Genomic DNA, 22,429 nt, shown 5'->3' on the forward strand with positions numbered 1-22,429 from the left:
ACACAATTATATATTATATTTCTACATGTTTTTATATTATATTAAACAGAAATATTTATATATTGTAATACTTATATGTGTATTTTATAGTATATTTGTTCTTCTTTCTGATAGATTTTTATAGCGACAGGAGAACTTCCATTCCCATCTTACCCTTTGTCAGTTGAATCCTCCTGAATGATGCCTTTTAAGTAATCGGATGGAGCCTTTTCCAAGCCCATCCATGGACCAATCTGCATGTATTCCCTTATTCTAAGCCCTAAATCCTGGACTTAGCCTTACAAATGGCAACCTGCTTTCAGGTCCCCTCTCCCTGTTGAGACCTTTCTGCTGCTCAGTAAAATTCTGTTCTACCTACTCACTCTCCAGTGTCCACATACCTTATTCCTCTGGGCTGCAGAACAAGAACCTGGAACTTGCCGAACTGAGGAAGTAAAAGAACTGTACTGCTCCTAGTCACATCTTACATGGTGTCTGGTAAGAGAGCTTGTGCAGGGGAACTCTCATTTATAAAACCATCAGATTTCAGGAGACTTATTCACCATCAAAAGAACAGTATGAGGGAAACCTCCCCATGATTCAATTATCTCCACCTGGTCCTACTCTTGACACATGTTGATTATTAAAATTTAAGGTGAGGGTTGGGTGGGCATACAGCCAAACCATATGACCTAGACAATTTGGTCTAAATGTATAGCTTTCTTTTTTTTTCACTTCTTGTTATTTGAGCATAATTACTAAAGTATACATGTGTTTAGTTTATCATGTATAACCAGAAATTCCTGATTCAAAAACCTTTGATCAATTTGATAGGAAGAAAAATAACATTAAAGAAAGAAAGGCTATTTGAACATAACCTCTCAAGATTAGAGGGAAAATAAAGAAAGCAAGAATATTTAAGATTTAACACCTGCTCAACTCTACTAACCAAATCATAAGTGGAAAACCAACAATCCAATAAAAATTGTGTGTAAAACCAGTATAAATCTAGCCATATCTCTGTGCCAAAAGTCATAATGAAGTGAGTCAAATGGACTAAAGAATTTGTGGTACTTAATTTTATTCTTCTTTTACAGACATCTTAAAAAAGATATAGGACAACGTCAAGTTTTCTGTTCACAAACAAATAAACAATAGTACTCATAATTTATTAAGACTTAATTAAGGACATTGCCACAAATTAAGTATTATTTTTAAATATTTTCCTAAAATACAAACTTGCATGTTGCCATTTCAAGAAAATCCTACAGTTACCATTTGCTAAAAATCGTATTTCAAGGAACAGTGGTTTTGGAAAGATATCAGTAAAGCAGAATGTACAAAATTGCTTTTCTCTTTCATTTTGGACTCTTGGCAGAAGACAAACAAAAGCCTTTGATAGCCAAAACACATTACTTAACAATTAACATTATGTTTTTTAATCTTGTAATATAAATGTAGAAAATGAATATTTCTAATTTTACAACTGGATCATAACAAATGAAACTAACTGGTTGAACTAATTGATCAAAACTTTCTATTTAATAAAACGTAATTTCTCACCCAATATCCATACTGCCAAGTTAATGAGTATGACATAAATGACCAACCGTCTCCAAATGCGATTTGAACAGTCAAACTCTGTAGTCAAACTTTATTTTAAAGCAAAAAACATTCTCACATTTGGAGAGTCTTTGCTTAAAAAGAACATTAAAATTTAAATATCCCTGATGATGACTCAAATCATTAAGTTTTAGAAAACTCCAAGCCCTATGATTGCAAATTTGTCAAGGCAATTTAGCAAAACACACCAGAAATCTGTTAAATAGATTATTTTATTGTACCAATGTTTTATTAGCTTAACAGATCTATTTATTTAAGAGGACCCTGCAGCCTTATAAAATACATTTTATTTGGTATGCATGATGCAGCTATTTAAGAATATTTGCATACTGGCCTCAACTTCCACCAGGCGCCTTAGGAATTGGCATTTTCCTTCATATACAACTTATGTGAATAATTTAGTATAGTACTAGGTAGGAAGGTAAAATTGAATTTGCTATGTGGGCCATTAAATAGAATTAGCCAAACTATGAGGCTAAGGGAATAGTGTCAAGTCTTTCAGAAATGTTTACATTTTAAAATTTTACTAAAAACAGAATTTTTAAATTTGAAATGTTGCCAGAATGGTTTATGCTTTTAGGTAGACTTACAAATTTTCAATCCACACCATATTTTTCCAAATTCCATTAGTTAGAATTATCCCTACCAATTTGCATCAAAGCCTTTGGCACGTCCTACTGGATATAAATATACATGCCAAACTTACCGTTATGATTATTTGAGAGAGAGAATGAAATTGTGGATGTTGGTCAAAGAAGAGTTTAGCTTAAGTTTTAATGTTTTCATAAGGAAAAGGCACCATGTTATTCTATTAGCTCTGTGTTGAATTGTTGAAGTTAGAACAAAATCCGAATTTGAGTGGGGCCTAAACAGGATTAAGATTGGCAGAGGTATAGGTCACCTCTGCGACATCATGATTCAGCTGCTCAGATGATAATAGCAGTATCTGCAAAAGAGAAACAAACCTGATTTTCTGGCAGAAAGTAAATTTCGTGATTCAGGAGGGCCTCTTCGGTTTTGAACCTGAAAACTCTTAAGGCAGCTATCCATTAAAATCTATCTGAAGGACAACTTGCTACCTTGTTACTGGCAGTTTTTCAAAATTGTCCCAACTACCATAAGATAACGGAAGATTCTGAAGCCACAAATACTGATCACATCTTCTGTGTATGCCCAAAGGAAAAACATTCAAGTAAGAAGGGGACAACACAAACACAGCAGATCACTCGTAAATTTGAAAAGGATGTCCTGTGAGATAACAACATGGCTGCCCTCAATGCTATCAAAGCACTAGAACTGCTCCCAGGCAAGGCTAAGCAGGTTCTCTGTATTAGTAAAGGAATGTTGGCCATGTTGCTCTTTGGAAATCAACTGCAATTCACCATGCAAACAGTGAAACCTTAATGGAAGGAGGTAAGGACAAATTTACCACCAACAGGCAGTTAAAAACTCTAAACTGAGCTTTAGAAGATGTCGGTTTCAGCCTTCACGGGTGACATTTGGAAATTACAGATTTTGGGGCTAAAGCCAGGTCTTTGCTCTATGGTCAAGAAAATAAGCCTGCCAGGCATGGTTGCTCATGTCTGTAATCCCACATCTTTGGGAGGCCAAAGTGGGCTGACTGCTTGAGCCCAGGAGTTCAAGACCAGCCTGGTCAACATAGCAAGACCCTGGCTCTGCAAAGTAACAATAACAAGAATAAATTAGCCAAGTATGGTGGCTTACAACTATAGTCTCAGCTACTTTGGAGGCTTAGGTGAGAAGATCTCTTGAGTCCCGGAGTTTAAGTCTGCAGTGAGCTATGACTGTGCTGCTGCACTCCAGCCTGGGTGACATAGTGAGACTCTGTCTAAAAGAAAATAAGATAAAAATAAAAATTAAGAATTAAGCTCTAGATATATAAATAATAAAGATCACCCCTGTATAAAGTAATTAGTTATGAAAATCTCTGTGGGAATTAAAGGAAGAATTAAAGTGGGCTAGGTGGTTATACATCAAAACACAAAACAAAATACAGTTCCCTGCTCAGCCTCCCAAAGTGCTGGGATTACAGGCATGAGCCGCCATGCCCGGCTGAGCCCGTAAAAACATTTAGATGAAGGAAAAGATAGAGTCATGCCCTAATGCTTTGTGGGAGGAATATCTCTTCTTCCATTGGATGTTTCAAAGGCTGGTGGTTGTTGGGGTATTAGGTGGTTAATTCTTCAGGGTGAATTATTGCAGAAAATTATCTAAGTCAAACATTATTGAAAGAAAATATAGGTAACAAGATACTGACAAATCTGGAAGAATGAACTGAAAGAAATGAATTAAAACAACTGGGCTATAATTCATTTCTCCCCCAATTACTATGGATTGGATCCTCTGGGGGAAGGAGGTGAGTTCTAGTCTTTTAGTCTTGCAAAAATGACACCTGAACCTCTAGATAAGCAGTCTTAGAAAGTTTGTTAGGAGAAAATTCCTCATCTCTTGAATACTTTGAGCACTGATTTTTCTATTTTAGAATTGTCTACGATAAACAAATTTACACTATATGAATTTATGGGACATGTCTCCTTGAAGAATGTCACGTAAGTAAACAACTCTCTGGGGTTAAAAGAAAGAGAAGATATTAAATAACTTAAGAAGCCTGTCCAGGTAGGTGATCTATAATCCTCATTTTAAAATCGCTTTTATTTGGGTCAGATAGTATATGTCCAGTGGGAACATAGCATGTGTCCAACATGGGAAGAAACAATCTGTGGAGTCAGCAGGATGTGCAAAGCCTCTCTCTGCCCTTTATTTGTTTGCATCACGGCAATTGTTAGTTAAGCTCACTACTGCGAAAAATCTCTGATTTGTGGTTTCCTATTAGAAAATCAGATCTTTCTGTTAGATGAGTGTTCTGTTTTTTTTAGGTACTTAACTACAGATGATTTTTGTAATCCTTGAATGAGAATTTTTTCATCTCATTCATACTTAAATTGGTTTATAGATTTAACTTTTTCACCAGCTTTTAAAATTTGGCAATGTATTTGCATGGCACTCATAAAAGGAATTGAGAAACACTATTTTTTTTAATGTTTAAGTATGTTTAAAATAACATACATTAGATAGGAACTTTAGCATTTATCAATTATGTTTTCTTATCACTCACTTAGCATGTAAAATAATACAAATAATTTGCCATTTTGGAACATCAATAACTATAGGTGCCCCAGGGATACTGACCTAGATTTCAGGTATACTCATCACTTGGTATACTCAGGGGATTGGTTCCCACAATATCACCTTCAGATACCAAAAGCCACTGATATTTAGTCTTTGCTATAAAATAGTGTAATATTTGCATATAAGCTATGTGCTTCCTCTGCATATTTTAAATCATCTGTATATTACTTATAACACCTGATATAGCATGAATGTTATGTAAATAGTCATTATATTGCATTGTTTAGGGAATAACAAGAACAAAAGCTCTGCACTTGTTCAGTACAGATGCAATCAATCATTCATTATTTTTCGAAGTATTTTCCATCTGCAGTTGGTTGAATCCACAGATGTGGAACCCGCAGATGCAGAGGGCTTCTTATATAACGGTGTTGTTTTCTTTTGGTAGTACTTCAAGCCTACAGGACAATGTAGGTTTCCTTCCATTTAAGGCCTGGAGCAAAGCTTAACATTTTACTATTTTTCAGGAATTCAGCAGACAGAGGCCTGAGAGTTTTCTTAATGAGGAGGTGTTTCATCTGAGATCTATGTCTGCTGAATTCTGTTCGCCCTAGTGAAAATAAAATCAACTGGATTTGAAGGAGACTATGCTTCCAAGACTGCACAATTAAGTGAGAACTGAACCCTTGAGTAGCCGACGACAGGAGCCTGAGCAGGTAACTGAGAATGAGGAGAGGGAGTCAAGAGCATGGAATTTCAGCGTTTTTGGGTAACATTTCAACACAGAAATCAAGATTTTTCTTGCTTTTTCGCAAGTTGCCCCCAGTAGCTGAAACTAGTGTTTTGTCATCTTTACTAGATTTTCCATTGCTTGGCCATGCCAAATTATTTGAAAACCACTAGAATGTAAAATTATGAGGAGATAAAGAAATTTGCCATTAATTTGAGAAGACTCAGAAAACTGCAAGAAAAAAGATTAAGCTAAATGTTTGGAACAAGTTGTTTCTATCATGAGAAGAAATGACACATGAAACAGACTTTAATTAATGCCAATCTTGGTTAGATTGTTTATGGAGTTAAGACTAGGGTATGAAAAAGACTTTCTCACATTTTTAAACATTGACTTTAAAATTTAAAACTTCAATAAACTAATGGAAAACAGGATACTTACTTTTGTGAAATTTGAATCCTAGGATTAGATTAGCGGCCTTAAGATTTCATTTTATTTTGATTTTTGAGAAGGAGTTTTGCTCTTGTTGTCTTATCTGGAGTGCAATGGCACAATCTCAGCTCACTGCAACCTCCACCTCTCAGATACAAGGATTCTCCTGCTGCAGCCTCCCGAGTGCTGGGATTACAGGCACCTGCCACCATGTCTGTATAAATTTTTTGTAGTTTTAGTAGAAACTGAGATTCACCATGTTGTCCAGGCTGGTCTCAAACTCCTGACCTCAGGTGATCTGCCTGCCTTGGCCTCCCAAAGTGCTGGAATTACAGGTATGAGCCACCATATCAGGCCAAATTTCATAATCACATGTCCACCTTAAATATTTTAAAGCTGTGTGCCTTCTTGTGCCTTTTTATGGTTTCTTTCTAAAATAAACTGCTCTAAGCTTAAAAAGTTAAACATTGTATAATTTTCACATAATTGTAAATATTATAAAATAATGTATTCATGTAATCATTCATATTAAAAGATTTGGTATTGCATATCAAAACACCACAAGAATTAATTTTAAATAACAATAAAAGGGTATTCTTTCACAGTTGGAAAATTTATAATGACCTTTTTTCTTCTTGAGCTCACAATTTCATTCTACTTCTTTCAGAGAATTTTATAAAATATTACATAATTATAATTATTTTTGATAACTATTCAATGTTTTGCTACCAGATATGTGAATTATTAATGTAAAGTGAAATTTTATTTTTTTAATTCTTGCCTCGATAAGGAATTTAGTATTGTGAAACCAAACATTATTTTGGTTTGAGGTATCATTTTAGTTATTAAAATGTAGACTGATCATAACATAAATATATTACATAACTTTATATGTGATTATAGACTATGAATTACTAAACACATTAGAACAGTGCATCATTTACAAAGGTAAATGATTCCTAATTTTCAATAGTTCATTTGGTCCCATATGGCTGTCAATTACTGTTAGTATGAGACAGGTTTCAACACTAAGTCTCTCCATGATTTCAGCTTTTACTAATGTAACATTGGGAAATCTTGTCTCATATAACCAAGCACATATGAATGGGAGTCGCTTCACTGTGCAATGTCCCTCAACAAAATGTCAAAGACAATATAGTGCTCTATCATAAGAATTGTCCAGGATGATTATTCAACTGACAAATCAGTTTGGCCTTCCTCCACTTATGCTGAAAGCAATGTACTAGAACTAACTGATAAGCAAAACAATTTATTTCTCAGTCACTAAATTTATGCATTAGACAACATTGTTAAGGAATAAACAATGAAATTGAAAATAAAAACAAGACCAGGTGAGGTGGCTCACACCTGTAATCCCAGCACTTTGGGAGGCTGAGGCAGGCAAATGACAAAGTCAGGCATTTGAGACCAGCCTGACCAACAGGGTAAAACCCTCTCTCTATTAAAAATACAAAAATTAACTGGGCATGGTGGCAGGCACCTGCAATCCCAGTTACTTGGGAGGCTCAGGCAGGAGAAGCCATTGAAACTGGGAGGCAGGGGTTGCAGTGAGCAGAGATCACGTCACTGCACTCCAGCCTGGCGACAGAGTGAGAATCCATCAAAAAAAAAAAAAAAAAAAAGGAAAAGAAAAACAAGAGAATGATTAGCACCAAAACCAAAACTATGGTTTCCCTGAGGAGAATGAAGATTGTTGTCTTTAGAGTGGGGCACACCAGGAATCCCAGAGAGAAGGGAGATATAACGGAGTAGTAGATTGTTACTCAAGTTATATTTATCCTTTAAGATTTATATGTCTGTATATAGATAGACATATATCTATGTATATGTATGTATGTGTCTACATATAAATATATATAATATACAGTATTATATATATATGTATATGGTTGTGTGTGTGTATATATATAATGTTAAAGCAAAATAAAAGCCAATAAATTTTTAAAAGAACATATTTACACAGGCTAAAATTATTACTAAGAAGATTGAGATAAAGCAATTAATTTAATGTATACAAGGGGCAAGTCAAAAAGTATACATATTTGGTCTTCAAAGATTACAAAATTTTACAGACTTTTCCATATTGAATGTTTAGGACATTTTAAAACATCAAATAATAATATTCGAGCTAAACATATTGCATTCCAGCTGTTTTCAAAACAGAGCAAACTTTCTACTGAAGAAACCTGTTAATATTTCTGCAGATTGAGGGCATGACATCAGACAAATTAGATATGGTAAGTCATAAAGGACACGGTTACAAAAATATACTTTATATTTAAGGGAAAGGTGCTTGCATAAAAGCAATTTCCATGTAAAATATAAAATTGTCTTTTTGGTTAGCTGAGACACCAGGCTTTTGTTTTGTTTTGCTTTTATGCCTTCTAGATTAAGAAGTTCATCTCACATAGAAAAGCTATCTCCTAAAAAGTTTTCCCTTTCACTGACACCATCATACACCTTTTTCTGGACCAAGGTACTTAATGTTTGCACTACATTTTGATATCAGAGCTACCCTGGCTCTAAGAGAGTGAACAACTGTCAGAAAAGTTTCTTTCAGGAAGAAGGGCAGAGAAAGGTCATAAGCCAGGGAGACAGAGGAAGCTAGATCCTTGTCCAAGTGCTAACTCCAACACAAACCAATTCTGACACCCTGAGGCACTCTTATCCTTTCAAAGCCTCAGTTTCTCTATCTACTAAGTGTGTTTTGTCAGCTTTAAAAGATTCAATATAGGCCAGGCATGGTGAAATCTTGTAATCCCAGCACTTTGGAAGGCCAAGGCCGGTGGATCACGAGGTCAGACATTCAAAACCAGTCTGGCCAACATGGTGAAACCCCATATAAACTTAAAACACAAAAACTGCTAGCCAGGCGGGGTGGCAGGTGCCTGTAGTCCCAGCCACTCAGGAGGCTAAGGCAGGAGAATTGCTTAAACCTGGGAGGTGGATGTTACAGTGAGCAGAGATCACACCACTGCACTCCAGCATAGGTGACAGTGCGAGACTCTGTCTCAAAAAAAAAAAAAAAAAAAAAGATTCAGTATAGTCAAAGTGTCACAAGTAAATGCAAGTTATAAATTTTATTTCAGAGATTTGGAAGGCATACCAAGGCAAACAGAAAAGCTACAGTAAATGACGACAGCGTGGTATTGACAAATTAAGGGCCAAACAGATCAAGTGGTCAGTAGTCACATGTGGCTAGTGGCTACTGTATTGGAGAGTACCGCTGTTTAGTATTTGTTTAATTCATTTATTCATTCTACTGTTATTATGTGGGTTCTTTCTACTTTAGAGATATTACTAGTAATGCTTCTATGAACATTTTAATACATGTTTTTAACATTTATAGGTATGCATCTCTGTTGCATATGTATGCAGGAGTGGAATTGCTGACTTATAGCTTATCATGTAAAAGTTCGTAAGTTACAGGCAAACAATATTCCAATGTGGTTGTATCAATTTGCCCTCCATCAGCAGTGTGCAAATTAATTTAAAAATTATGTCTACACAAAAACGTGCACACAGATATTTGTATGCCTTATCATAACTGCTAAAACCTGGAAGCAACCAGCATGCCCATCAATAGGTGAATGGATACATAACTTGTGATATCACCAAAAATGAAGGACTTGCTTATGTATTCAATATTCAAAATACTACCAAGCCATGAAAATACATGAAGGAAACTTAAGTGGGTATTACTGAGTGATAGAAGCCAATCTGAACAGGCTTTCTCCTGTATACTTTTAGCTATTTCACATTCTGGAAAAGGCAAGACTAAGGAGACATTCAAAAGATCATGGTTTCCATGGTTTGGTGAAGGCAGGGGATGAATAGGTGGAGCACAGAAGATTATTAGGAGAGTGAAATCATTCTGTATACTACTATGGTGGATACATACAGTATACATTTGTCTAGATTCATAGGTGGTACAATACCAAGTGTAAACTCTAACATCATTATGAACTCTGGGTGATAATGAAGTGTCAGTGTGGGTTCATTGATTGTAACAAAATGTACCACTCTGGTGCTGTGGGATGTTGATAATGGAAGAGGCTGCACATTTGTGGGGACACAGTATATGAGAATCTCTGCACTTTTTGCTCAATTGCTGTGATGTTAAAACTTCTCAAAAATAAGCTATTAAAAAACTAAAACAGTAAATTATTTAAATGACAATATAGTAGAATAATGACTTTTATAGGCAAAATGGCATAAAGAAATAGTTGTTATATCTGATATCAACATTTGCATTTTTACAGATGTACTTGTGTATAGGACTGTTTCTAATTGGATGGTAAAACATTATTTGCAAATTATGTGCATTTTTGAATCTATTGTTGATAATAAGGCCAGATGCTACAACACTCAAAAGATTTAAAAGAGTCTAAGTGAAAAGTTTGAGGATAACTGTGGCTCACTCCGTCATCAAACTTTTATTACCTCATGAACGATTCAGTGAACATATGCTATTTGCTAGCACTGTCAAAGTACATTAAATAAAAAGAATATCCTAGTTTATCAAAATACAATGGTGAATGTTATAGACAAAATTGAAGATTTACACTATACGATTGTACTTGCTTCAGAACAGAATATGAATAAGTGAAAAGAAAATTTAGTGGAGTTTTTTTCCTTTTTCCAAAAGATTTTCAGGGGAGGAAGAAAAAACAGTTTGGACCTTAAAAAATAAGCAAGCTGGCCGGGCGCGGTGGCTCACACCTGTTATCCCAGCACTTTGGGAGGCTGAGGCTGGTGGATCACAAGGTCAAGAGATCAAGACCATCCTGGCCAACACGGTGAAACCCCCGTCTCTACTAAAAAATACAAAAGTTTGCCGGGCATGGTGGCGCAAGCTTGTAGTCCCAGCTATTCAGGAGGCTGAGGCAGGAGAATCACTTGAATCTGGGAGGCAGAGATTGCAGTGAGCCGAGATTCCACCACTGTAGTCCAGCCTGGTGCTTGGCAACAGAATAAAACTCTGTATCAAAAACAAAAAAAAAAAAAACAGGTTAATATTAGTTGAAGACTAGAACACGATAACCAGATGAGCTAATTCAAAAGAGGGGCTACTCATGGTTTAGTTAGTTGTGAATTTCATCAAAACTTTAATTTATCAACTATGGTTTACTAGTTGTTGTGTTAGACATTGAAGTCTAACACATTGAAGTAAGTCGGTGATTACAACGGAGCCTACTGCATATTGAAAGAGATAGTGATGCAAACCCATGATTGTAATACAATTATGATATTATTTAAGCATAAAAACCAGTGCTTCCTGAAAACTTAAGCATAAAACCCAGTGCATACTGATAACTTTTAGTAGTTGCTGTTAAATACTAAATTCCAGAGATATTAAGTATTTACTTTCAGATCGCCTGTGTCTGCGACCTCCTATTCTAATTATTCCTCTGGTAGTAGTTTTATTACTAGCTCAGAGGCCTGGCATATCTATATAGCAGTGCATAAATTGCTGTAAAGCTATTTATATAAAGAATCTCTAAGCCCATCAGCTGGGTTTAGGGAATTGAGCCATTACAAGATTGCAAGATCCACTGGTTTTGTTCCTTTGGATATTTCTTTAATAACTCTTTATTTACTATGCTCACTTTAGGAGTATATATGCCAAAATTGGAGCTGAATCAGTCATACTCTGCTTTACTCTGAGGTATATATCCTATTGACTCTTAATAGGTGCAAAAATTTTATATATATGTTGAAGAATTTTGAGTAAACATCTAACATCTAGGAGAAAGAGTTGAAACTGAGGTAACTAGAGAACTCTGCAAAAATACTTAATTCATCTTCATAGATCACTCTACTAAAATATAAAGGGAATACCTGTACAAGTAGAACACATGAGACCTGTTAAGAATACAAAGATCTGTGACTTTCAGTTAGTTATTCAGAGTAAGTGTATGAAGCTTGTTTCAATAAAATGATCTGGAGACAAGAATCAAATACAACTGAGATAGAGATCCCCACTTAACTTTTAAGACTTAGACTCTTTGAAAGAAGTTTTTTCTCCTATAAAAAAGAGCTTATGAGGTAAATCTAAAGGGCTTTAAGAATAAATAGTGTAACATCTGTCATTCAATATCTGATAGTACTTGCTTGAGGTTTGTTTTGAATGCATCTGGATAGGTTAGGGAAAACATGGCTGTGATGACAGCGGAACGTTTGAATTTAGATACATTTCAACGGTGGGATTATCAATCCAAAAGACATGTAAAATTATGAAACATACAAATAAAGTAAGCTGGGTGAGGGAGAGAGCAAAAAATAAGAAGCAATACCCAAAAAAAGGGAAGAGTAAAATATTTTCAGAAAACACATGGTAGCTAAAAAGGAGACAATTGAGAGATAACCTACACAATGGAGGTGTGACATAATTAATATCCTGGGGAAAAGGAAATGGCTGTGTCAGGGTAACCTACATACTGGTAAAGGGATAATGAGGAAAACAGCAGAAGCTTTCCACTCTTTCATTTCTTAAAGTTAGTTGTTTAGCTCTACAAAGAAATGACTAAAAATCTGACTTTGTAACTTTTCTCTGGCTTTGTGCTTTTTTAGATATTAAATTCTATGTTTTGACAAAAATCAATGTCATAATTGCATTCATAAAGGAAACTATTAAATAATTATGTGACAGAATTACAGCACAAAAATTAAATACAGTAAGGATGATTATACTTGTAAGTTCATAATATAAAATTTAAAAAATCATAATACAGAAAGGCCATGACTTCTAAAAACACAGTCCCAAGAAGAGTTGTAGAATTCATAAGGATATCTAAGCTGTGTATGGGTAGTTGGTATACGTGCTTGACTTTTCATAATTTTGATTCTGCAGTAATTTTTTAAAAAAATTAAAGGCCGTATATTTACTTTAGAACATAATGAATCCTTGAAAACAGACTAAGAGTTGATCACTCTAAGGTGAAGGCATCATCCTTTATCGTGCATAAAGTTTGATTAGGGGAAGCACTGGGGTCAATTTAACAGTGAGGATTCTATCCCCATATTTTCTTATCTTGGTGATTGTGAGGTGAAAGTGTCACTGAGCCTGCTGGAGAGTTCAGATTTTAAAATATTAGACCACAATAATTTTATGATCATAGATTTCAAGGTGTTTAGCATTTTTATTACTCTATTTATATAGGGTTTGTTTGCTTTGATAATTGTCATTTTAATGGTTTGGCTTCCTCATAAATTATTTCCACTCCCCTTTAGAATTGTATCAGACTAGAGGAAATGAGGATAAATCTGGAAGAGAGAGTAGGAGAGAGAGAGGTGGAGGAAATGAAATTATTGACTTTGGATCATTTTTCATATAAATAGTAACATAAACATATTTGTATTAAATATTCCTGGAACACATGGACTCAAAATGTGGCTTAGATAGATAGATGATAGATATTCTATTAGGTATTTTTTCTATCACTTTTGTGCTAAATGAAATAGAATCAGAATTAGAATGAAGCAAAGTGTATCAGATTGTGTAAATAACAGTGAGAAAGATTGTGGAGTGAATGAGTTAATAAAAATCCTGAGTGCCAGATCTGCTCCTGAGCCTTAGATTGAACACTGAAATTATTTTATTCAGAGTTAAAAAATATGCTTGAATTAAATCTCTAAAGAGATACCTCAGAAGACTAAAATTAGAACCCTAGTTTCCTTCGAAGGGAAAAGACCAAATACATGCAGAAACTTACATGTCCTTATATTGAGTAACCTTCACTTTGATTGAAAATTTAACACTGTAAATAAAAGGTAAGTTTTAATTCACCAGCTCAGTATGGGTTGTTGGAGAATTAGATCATTTTTGGAGATCCCACATTTGCATAACGTAATTTATTATTTGTAATTAACTAACCTTTAGAAAGTTCCATTTTTAATTTCGTCCTGTCAAGATATCTGGAAAATGCAAAGTTAATAGGCATCGCATATAAGGGAATGCGTTCATGTAGAAGCTTTGGCAAGCATTGGATGATGAAACAGTCAAATCCCAAGTTAATTAAAGTGTTGTCATCCCATCACATTGTTCACTTGAAAACATGTGGAGAAATATTTTATATCATTTCTAAATAACAACATACAAAAGTTATCATTTTGTAGAGTAATAAGCTAAAGTAACTTATTGATCAACACTGTTTGATCGGCACTGTTTTCTTCTAAGTCTTTTCTATTTTGTGAGCATCAAACATTCATAGCTGAAGAAAACCTAAATTAAAAACAGGTTATTAGATATAGTATGTGTGTGTGTGTGTGTGTGTGTGTGTATATATATATATATGCATATATATACATATACATATATATACACACACGTATCTAGTATATGTGTGTGTATATATATGTATATATGGGTATATACATATACATATATACACACACACTAGATATATATATATATATACTAGATACGTGTGTGTATATGTATATGTATATATACATATACACACCCACATATCTAGTATTTTTAGATAAAGTGTGTGTGTGTATATATATATTATATATATATATATAATATATATACTTATAAAACTTGATTAGGATACTATACTATTCTATTATTGGCATATATACATATATTTTTGGACAACGTTTTCAATACAATGAAAAACAATCTCCACAGCGAAAAAATTAAATACATTGTATTGACAAGGATGATTTTCATCACAATAGAATTATTCTATTTTGACCAGAGACAGTTATAAATTATTCTAAGTGATTAAAAACCAATCAAAGCTGTGCAGTGCTATAGAATCCATCAAACCAGAGAGTCCTATACTCAGTGCCAGCACTCCACCAAAAGAATATCTTGTAATTTATTTAGCCTACTTCCCAGTCTAGCAATGATGAGTAAAAACTGGCCGGGCACGGTGGCTCAAGCCTGTAATCCCAGCACTTTGGGAGGCCGAGGCGAGTGGATCCCGAGGTTAAGAGATCGAGACCATCCTGATCAACATGGTGAAATCCCGTCTCTACTAAAAATACAAAAAATTAGCTGGGCATGGTGGCGCGTGCCTGTAATCCCGGCTACTCAGGAGGCTGAGGCAGGAGAATTGCCTGAACCCAGGAGGCAGAGATTGTTGTGAGCCAAGATCGCGCCATTGCACTCCAGCCTAGGTAACAAGAGTGAAACTCCATCTCAAAAAAATAAATAAATAAATAAAATAATTAAAATTTATATTCTCGCATTTGTTTTTTTTTCTCCTTTTTAGATTCTCAGTTAATAAGAAATATTAATGCTTTTTGGGATTTGATGGATTTATCTTTAATAAGAAAAAATAACAAAAGCAATTACAAAGAAAACATCCACTCCCCCACCATTGAGTGTTATCAAGCTCTGCTTCATGCTTTATCTAGTCATTACAGTACATAAAAACAAAACAGTAGTAGCAGGTGGCCATATGAATTTAAATTAGATCCAGTGTTTTGCGGGACTGCAGGAGGTGTTCTATGTCAGTTGTTTTGAATGTATGTATGAGACACCCACAAGATCAAGTGTGCAATCTAGTGTAGACATTCATGTCTTTCTATTGTACTAGGTTGCTCACCTTTTCTCAATATCTTAGTCTTTTTACTCATTAATATGGGCTGGCTCTGTGTCCCCACCCAAATCTCATGTGGCATTGTAATTCTCAATTTTGGATATTGGGAATGGTGAGAAGTTATTAAAATATGGGAGTGGTTACTAACAGTTTAGCACCATTCCCTTAGTGCTGTCTCATGGTAGAGTTCTCAGGAGATCTGATTGTTTGAAAGTGTGTAGCACTCCTGTCTCTCTCTCTCCAGGTGGCCATGTGAAGACAGTGAAAACACGTTTGCTTCCTCTTCACCTTCTACCATGACTGTAAGTTTCCTGAGTCCTCCCCAGCCATGCTTCCTGTACAGTCTGTGGAACTGTGAGTCAATTAAGTCTCTTTTCTTTAGAAATTACCCAGATTCAGGCATGCCTTTATAGCAATCTGATAACAGACTAATGTACTCATCAAAGTATCTTATGATAGAACTGACTCAATAAATTTAGAATAACAGTTCACGAAGATAAGTACAAAACAAGACAACTTGTTTCTCAAGCCAACTCTAGGATCACATGCATTTTTCATTCACACATACACACACACATACACACACACACACACACACACAAAACACTCATAAAAATATAATCTGACTTCATAGTGACCATTGTAATCTTCTTAATAATAAATTATTAAATTAATATAATTTAATAACTTTTTACTTTGAAAATGAGAGATTATTGATAAAATATTTTAAATAGATAATAGAAAAACCTATAAAATAATGTTACATCAAAGTATTTTACATGATTAATATGATACATTATTTTTGTAATTATAGATTGTATAATTTGAATAATATATAAAATAATATTTACAAATTGTTTATTAGTATGAATGAGTACACATTTTTATTGCTGTTTTCATGAAAACTTGCTTGATGTGCATTTACATTGTTGTTGGATCATTTCATAATCTCAACTATGACTTGAACATTTTAACATCTAGATTCATGTCCTATATCGTAAAACATTTAATGTTTGATTAACATAATTAGTTAAACTCATAAGAAAGAAGGAGTGAATTCCTATTTCAGATTTATGTTCATTTATGCTGTATACCTACATAATGTCATGATAGGCATTTTGCATTTTTAATTATGTATTTTGAGGAATTCTAAAGTGCAGTGGATAGTATCTGAAATATGCAAGTCTGGTTGCTGTGGGACCAGCTAAAGTCTGTATTCCCAATTTTATTAAAAAACTCAGGAGAATTATATTCTATAATATATTTAAAACTGTACAAAGTGCTTCAAAAGATTAAGAGTAGTTTGTACTGTATCCAGTATTTGAAGGGTAGCTAGCTATTAACATCTACTTCCTGTATCACAGTTTTATGTACCTGGTGATCAAAGACCTATACATGTATCAGTAATCCGTTCAGAAATTTGGAGCTAATCAGCACTTCGTACAAGAACTAAAATTGCTACCATTCAATAATATTTCATCATGTGGTCTGTTATCTATTCATTTCACATTTATTCTCTCATTTTTCATTTTTGGACTTGTTTTCTATATTTTCACTAGATAAATTTTTATTATGGAGACACAACTTTATAAGAGGAAATCTGCCAGAGACTCGGTGATTTATTCACAATACAGAGTCTGATTCATATTAAGTACAGAGGTATAATTTTCATCTCCTTTCCCATTTCCAATTTCTGCTTCTAATTTATGCTCTCAATTCACCTTGTTGTCTCTATGCAATGACTTTCTTCAGCCATCACTATCATAATATAGAATACCCAACATGAACAGGCAGAATTGTCCTTCTACAAGTAGTGGCTCAAGGTGACCTTTCTCTTTCCATTGGGGAATCCAGAATCTTTCATCCATAGCTTCCAAGCATGGGACAATGAAATGACGGAGCATAAAAAGAGATGTTTGAAAGTAAAGGCAAAGATGCTATACAGATCACTTTATCATTTTTATAAATTCTGCTTCATATAGCCCCCACCTAATTGAGGAGAAACTTAGAGCTGCATTCCCTTTTGTGCATAGAAAGTATAAACAGAGCTGATGATGACCTAATTTCTTCTATATAATCTTCTACCTAGGAAATATGAATATGTTCAAAAGGAAATTTAAGATATAAATATATCTGCGTGTGCATGTTAACAAAACCCAGATCCTATTTTCGAGTAATGTGTCAATGTTGTATTTCTTTTTATCTTCTTAATATTATTTTATCTAATTGCTTTTTTCAGCCATGTTGGTCAGTAAAAAAAAATATGATGAAACTGACTGAATTTTATATAGCTACTAAATCATATTTTTTCACTCCAGCATAATTGTTTGTCTTTAAAACACCATAACTGGACAGGAGCAGTGCTTCATGCCCGTAATCCCAGCACTTCGGGAGTCCAAGGTGCGCTGATCACGAAGTTAAGAGATTGAGACCATCTTGGCCAACATGGTGAAATCCCATCTCTACCGAAAATAGAAAAATTAGCTGGGCAGGTGGCGCCTGCCTGTAGTCCTAGCTACTCGGCAGGCTGAGGCAGGAGAATCGCTTGAAGCTGGGGGGCAGATGTTGCAGTAAGCCGAGATTGTACCACTGCTCTCCAGCCTGGAGAAAGAGCGAGACTCTGTTTCAAGAAAGAGAAGACAAACAAACAAACTAACTAATAAGAATAGAAAAACACCTTAACTACAAAACATGAAAGATATAAAAATAAAGATGGGCAAAACACAGAAAATAAAAGGAAAACATAATAACGACATGACCTTGATAAAATAAATTTCTTATTTAAAATATTTGCTTATAAATCTAACAAATAAATATCTTAAGATACATTACCTAATATGTTTGCTGACTTTTAAATGAGAGATGTAGTTTTAGAGTGATTTGGTATTTTTGCATAAAACTCACTAAAAAAATAAAAGAATATTGCTAATATATGTGGGTCTTTTTCTTTTTAGTGTTTTCCAAATTATTAAGAAGCCCCTACTATGTACTGGGCCCACCTCTAAGCTTCAGGAGAAAAATAGTAAAATAGGGCTCTGGTGTTTAGAACTTGCAGTCTGAGTCAATGGTTAGACATCTAAACAGATATGATATCATGAGGAGGTTAAGTACAAAGAGAGACACCAAGTTACTTCCCTATGTCAGTGACTCAAATTGCTTTGAGTACACTGATCCTTTCTAGCAGCTAATTACTTCAGTTTCCCCAGCAAATAAATTGAAAAAATGATTCCTTTATATTTTCCAGGGTTTTCCAGAGAAATGGGACCAAGTATATATATATATATGTGTGTGTGTGTGTGTGTGTGTGTGTGTGTGTATGTATCTGTGTGGATATTTATAATTAAATATGAGGAATTGAGTCACATAATCCCTGAGGTTGAGAAGTCTCACAATCGTCTTTCTCCCAGCTGTAGATCCCGGAAAGCTGGTGGTGCCATTCAGTCTAAGTGTGAAGGTCTGAGAACCAGAGGAACTACTGACGTAGATGCCAGTTCCAGAATGAGAGAAGATGAGATGTTCAGTCAAGCAATGGGACAGAAAAGAAAATGAGAGGTTGAGAGCAGATCACTCTTTCCTCTGCTGGCTGTTCCATTCAAGGCTTCAACAGATTGGACAATGATACCCAGCACACTGGGAGGGCAATCTACTGTAGTGAATTATCCAATTCCAATGCTAATCTCTTCCATGAACACCCTCTCAGACACACTAGAAATAATGATTTGTCTGGGCACACCAAACCTCAGTCATGTTAATGGATGAAATGAACCATTACATCCTCTTTTCTGAATTTACCATGAAATTGTATGAGGTGAAATATGTAAAGTGCTTGGTATGATACCTTGTACATAATAAGTATTATGTAAGTGAATGCTTTGTCACTAACATTACTATTTGAATTACTAATAATATTCATGATACTATTAATATTCTCTTGGAAAGCATATAAAGTATGTGGGATTACTCTGATCTCCTATATTCCTAATATTTATATCACTTGTTCTCTGCTTTTTTGTAAGGTATCCTTCTTTTTTTGGCTGTTACCACATTAAGGGTAAAATTCTGTCTTAGGGATTCAAAATGCTTTTCTTTCTGAAACCTGGAAAATTGTCTCGATAACCAGATCTTCATGATATAGAACATATCCTTATATTAGGTCAATTAATACATTTACTAGATTTATATAGTCCATTGATACCCTCTATGCTGGGTATCAATGATGTTACTTATCAATCTATAAATCTAACTAGAAGTAGATATGAGGGGCAACTAAACTTTTGATATGTTATTTATATGGCCCATTTCATAAGTGTATAATTTTTCATACTTGTTTATCTTTGGATTTACTTAGCTCATATGACAGAGTTGATTTATCCTATTTTTCTTGTCACTAAATTAGATCCTCCTATCTGAGACAGAATCTGAAGAGCAGCCACAACTGAAGAATAGCTACTGCTATTAAACATGCAATTACCTTGCTTGAAATAACAGGAACTAGACACAGTCATTTACAGGATAATTTATTGAATATTATCACTGCCTTTTAAGGCTTTTATCTTAAATCATATAAAATACAATTTGACAGAAATTTGATATCTATCCTACAATATATTTTTAAATTTATGTTCTTTAAAATTTTCTGTATGTTTCCCATATGCTGCTCTTCATATTTTTGTTTTATCTGGAAAAGATCATAGAGCATCATTAAATTAAATTTTGTGAAAATTACTGGCTTAAGGAGAATATGGCCCCTGATATGGTTTGGCTGTGTCCCCAGCCAAATCTCATCTTCAATTTCCATGTGTTATGAGAGGAACCTGGTGGGAGGTAATAGAATCATGGGGAAAGGTCTTTCCTGTACTGTTCTGTCACTAATGTGGTTTGGCTGTGTCTCCATCTAAATCTCATCCTGAATGGGACAAATCTCGTGGGAGGTCATTGAATCCTGGGGGCAAGTTTTCCTGTACTGTTCTGGTGGTAATGAATAAATCTCATGAGATATTATGATTTTAAAACTGGAGTTTCCCTATGCAAGCCCTCTGTTTGCTTGCTACCATCCATGTAAGATGTAACTTGCTCTTCCTCACCTTCCAGGATGATTGTGAGGCTTTCCCAGTCACATGGAACTGTAAGTCCAATTAAACCTCTTTCATTTGTAAATTGTCTAGTCTTGAGTATGTCTTTATTAGCAGCATGAAAACAGACTCATACAGTAACTTATAAATGAACTGCATTAAAACAAATATTCCATGGATTAATTCTTTGTTATTAGTGATTTATTTACATACATAAACAAAATAGTTACTTAATGATGGCAATAACAATAATAATTGTTTGAATTTATGAAGTTCTTAATACATGGCAGGCACTGTTCTAAGCCCTTTACATATATGAATTTATTAAAAGAATTTATCTAGCAATTAAATTTGAGAACGTTTGAACCAAGTTGATCCATCTTTGTTCTATTATTTGAGGCCAATAGGTCAAACAGATAAAATTGCTCATCTGTCATTAATGTTTATATCTGAACAAAGATATCAACTTAAAGAATGTCCACATCAGTTGTGTAATTCAAAGACTCAGTTAAAGTTAAGGAGCAGCAGATTGTTCCTTCCAGTTCCAAGATTTTTCTATTAGTTTGCATCAGTGTTAATTCTGAGACAATCCAAAAATAGGAATACTGTGTTCCCCAATTATATAAGGTAAATAGACGAAGAAGTTACGTATCTTTTTTCTTCTGTATGTGGTTTTTACTCTCTCCCTATGTGTGCAAAAGAACACACAACAAAAACAGGCTTGCAGATGCGGAGATTTGTTCTAAACTCTGTGGCGCAGTTTTGCTTACCAGAAAGCGTTCTCTCATCAATTTTACTTCCAGCATTTGAGATTTTGTTAACTCCTTAAGGTAATTCAAATATTGATATTTTTCAGCACTCTTCATTTTGTAATCCGGGAGAAACAGAAAAAAGAAGAGCAAGCACATAATGAAATCACATACATTCAAAAGACATATTTATATATCACAAAAATAATAGCTCTGAGCTCCAATAAGAGCAATTCAAAGGCAAGCCTGAAAGTATAGATTTATCCAACCCTCCCAAGGGCTATGCCCTTTTCTCTATTTACTAAAGAAAAATATATAAATGTGTGTCATTTACAACAAAGATTTAATATCAAGCTAATTATGGGCTACATTATAATGGCCCATATATTCCTTAAATTTTAAATTTATCTTTAGTATTTTTTATTACATAGATTTATTTATTTACATAAATTTTAGTATCATAATATCCTCCCCTTTTCAACAAATCTGAGAGTACAATTTTCTTTCACAGTTGATAGTCATTCTCCTCAAGAAGAGAAATAATTTGGGAAATGATGCGGAATGAGACTACCTTACTGATTTTAATCCAAAAGATGCCTTGAGGTGAAACGTGCCTGAGGGTCCCTGCTGATAGTTTATACTCTATCAGCCTTTCCACTGTCTCTCCTAATCAGCAGTTTCATCTATTCTCCATGGTAGGACATATATATATATATTTTTTCATGCTTGAGATTTCACAGAATGGAAAATCTGAAGCCCTGAAGATTTCCAATCACATTTTTAAAGCATCATAACTTATTCATTCATCACTTATGGTTACATACATACATGCAATTACCATATGTATCTCTCTCTGCTATGGCCTATGTCACCGTGGAGACAACAGAGTTTTTAATACCTGAGAAGAGTAGTCACTTTTACTGATTTTACTGATTTTACTGGTTTTAGCTAATATTATTAGGCTAAGTTATTCAAAAAATCCAGTGAAATTAATCATATTAAACACTACCATTTATATTTTCAATTTACAATGGATACGTAATGCAAATCTCTTTAGAACAAGTCTGAGTCTATTATTTTACTGTACCTGTTCACAAAATTAAAAACAAGTATAAA

At 34.3% G+C, this 22,429-nt stretch overlaps 1 long non-coding RNA gene across 4 annotated transcripts; it reads left to right on the forward strand.

Annotated features, from left to right (window-relative positions):
* On the forward strand, positions 1 to 16,124 carry LOC118149879 (uncharacterized). 4 transcript variants are annotated; one of them, XR_013530677.1, is made up of 5 exons: positions 1 to 3,015; positions 4,106 to 5,468; positions 8,084 to 10,734; positions 11,550 to 11,603; positions 15,737 to 16,124. It is a non-coding gene; the product is annotated as an uncharacterized LOC118149879 (long non-coding RNA). The 4 variants fall into 4 exon arrangements; XR_004737610.3 differs by having other exon boundaries at positions 1 to 477; positions 2,782 to 3,015; positions 8,084 to 11,603; XR_013530676.1 differs by having other exon boundaries at positions 8,084 to 11,603.
* Positions 16,125 to 22,429: the final 6,305 nt, after the last annotated feature.

This window comes from Callithrix jacchus, chromosome 21, assembly GCF_049354715.1.
Source record: "Callithrix jacchus isolate 240 chromosome 21, calJac240_pri, whole genome shotgun sequence".
In the NCBI taxonomy this organism is placed as follows: Eukaryota; Metazoa; Chordata; class Mammalia; order Primates; family Cebidae; genus Callithrix; species Callithrix jacchus.